This window comes from Orcinus orca, chromosome 7 (assembly GCF_937001465.1).
Source record: "Orcinus orca chromosome 7, mOrcOrc1.1, whole genome shotgun sequence".
NCBI lineage: Eukaryota > Metazoa > Chordata > Mammalia > Artiodactyla > Delphinidae > Orcinus > Orcinus orca.
In genome coordinates, this window is record NC_064565.1 from 34,463,827 (window position 1) to 34,466,088 (window position 2,262).

General features: G+C 41.1%; 1 long non-coding RNA gene across 1 annotated transcript in view; it reads left to right on the forward strand.

Annotated features, from left to right (window-relative positions):
• Window positions 1-498: 498 nt before the first annotated feature.
• LOC125964944 (uncharacterized) overlaps window positions 499-2,262 on the forward strand; it is a 12,882-nt gene continuing 11,118 nt past the window's right edge. Inside the window, exons 1-2 of the long non-coding RNA XR_007478271.1 lie at window positions 499-697; window positions 1,221-1,284. This is a non-coding gene — a long non-coding RNA (uncharacterized LOC125964944). The remainder of the gene's footprint in view (window positions 698-1,220; window positions 1,285-2,262) is intronic.

Genomic DNA, 2,262 nt, shown 5'->3' on the forward strand with positions numbered 1-2,262 from the left:
TCATCTAAGTGATACTGGCAGCCTGCAAACACTGTAATCAAGGGAGCTACACGATCTGATTTAGAGGCTTAACTGATCGTTTTAGTTTCTGGGTAGAGAGTGGATTATAAGAGTATAAAAATGGGAGCAGGGAGACCAATCAGAACACCATCTCAGCAGACCAAGCAAGAGATAATGACAGTGCGGACAAAGAATGTGGCAGTGGAGATGGGGGAAAAATAAAGAGATTTGAAATATCTTTGGGGGTTATAATCAGAAAGAGACACTGATAGGTTGACTCTAGAAGATGAAGGAAAAGAAGGAATCAAGGAGGACTCCTAGGTCTAAGGTGCTGGGTGCGGGTGCCCTTTGTTGAAAGGAGGAAGGTTGGGAAAGAAAATGGTTTAGTCCAGGAAAAATCAAGACTTCTGTCTTAAACACATTTAGTTTGCGATGACTAGATGCCAATATATATCCAAGGGGACATCTTGAGTAGTCAGTAAGCATTTGGGCCTCATGGGAGAAGTTAACACCAGAGATATAAATATAAGTATGTAGGCATCATATAAAACTGTGGGACTAGATGAAATCACTTAGGGAGAGAAGGTAAATGAAGATGAAACAGTACAGGATGGATCCTGGGAGGACTCCAATATTCAGAGAGGGAATAAGAAAGAAGGAGTCATTGAGAAAAGACTGAGAATGAGTAACCGAAAAGGTAAGAAAAACCCCAGGGGAATCTGGTGTCAAGGAAACTAAAGAAGGATGTGTTTCATGACAAGGGTATTTTTAATGGCGTGGAGAGGATGAGATCCAGATTGAAGAGCGTGAAGAGTGAATAGGAGGTGAAGACGTGGATAGATAGAGAGTAGATAATTTTTAGAGAAATGTTGCTTTGAAGGGTAGCAGAGACATGAAGCACTCAAAGGACTATGTGGTCATTAGAGATTTTTCATAATGTGAGAAAAGAAATTGGTGGTGCAGAGAGAGAACAGCAGAAATTAGGTCTTCAAGAAGGTAGCAGAAGAGTATGTATATACGTATACATAAACATACATATATGTGTGTATATATACATATATGTGTGTGTATATATACCTATGTATGTATAGCATTATGTATTTTTTTCTTCCATGTTAAAAAGAAGAAAGACAGATGGATATATGTAAAGTTGGGTTTCTATGTTAGGTGGTGGGAACGTAAGGAATGTGTATCTCTGATTACTTCCATTTCTTTTTCAGTGGCTGTCAGACAGTGTCATCAGACGAGAATGAGGGATTGCAGAGAGCATGTAGGATATTTTAGGTGAGAAGACATGAAGGAAATTGTTTTTAAGAAAACAGAAAAAGGAGTCACTAGGGAAATCTCGCAATGCTGAGTGTAAGCTTTGCTTCATTTGTTCACTGCTCTATCTCTGGCTCTAAGCACACGAGTATTCCATAAAAAACCTGTTGGGTGAAAAAATAAACAAGTAAATGAATGAATGAATAAACTAGGAGAAGAGAAGATGAACATTTGAGTTATATCAGGGTGGATTTTGCCACACTAGTATGATGGGGGAAGCAGGAGCAACGTGGTCGAGAGGCAGTGAGCACAGTAATGGATCTTTATATCAGGTGGGTATCTAAACTGGGTAAAGAGAAAAGAAAATGATGATTTATTTGGTTAGTGAATTGGTGTTCTGAAGGAAAAGTGCTTCTGTAAATATAATACATCAAATGAGCTAAAACATAGGAGAGGGTGGGCAGAAGGATGACTAAATTAAGATTTTGGAGATGAGGCAGGTGCTGTGACAGAAAGGTCACAGAGGAATCCGTCAATGAAAGCAGGTGAGAAAATTATTATTACAAGCAAGAAGGTCTAGGAGCTATGAGGCCAGGCTGGGGAACAGGTCGTCCATGTGGTTATTAAAAGTTTGCAAATTGTTATGAGTGGGAGGGGAGAAGGCAAACAATGGGGCAGGAGTGGCAGAGAACCAGAAGTATCGGGCAGCAAAAGCAGATGGCTTATCCTTCACAGCACGACCTTCGGGAAAGCCAGAAAGCAATGGTGTAAAGGTGGCAGTGGAGAGCAAGCGGAACGTATTCCCCACCTCTCGGTCCTGAGTTGGGTAAAATTAGAGGGGGAAAAAATCTCTACTTGAAAGGATAGCAGGGGAAGTGTCCTCAAGGAGACCAGTGTTTGGTTAAAGTAAGGAGGCCAGGAGAACACTCAGAGGAAAGACTGCCACTGCAGGAAACATTGCTGTCACCTCTTTGGAGCTCCAGACACCCAGTCAAAGGG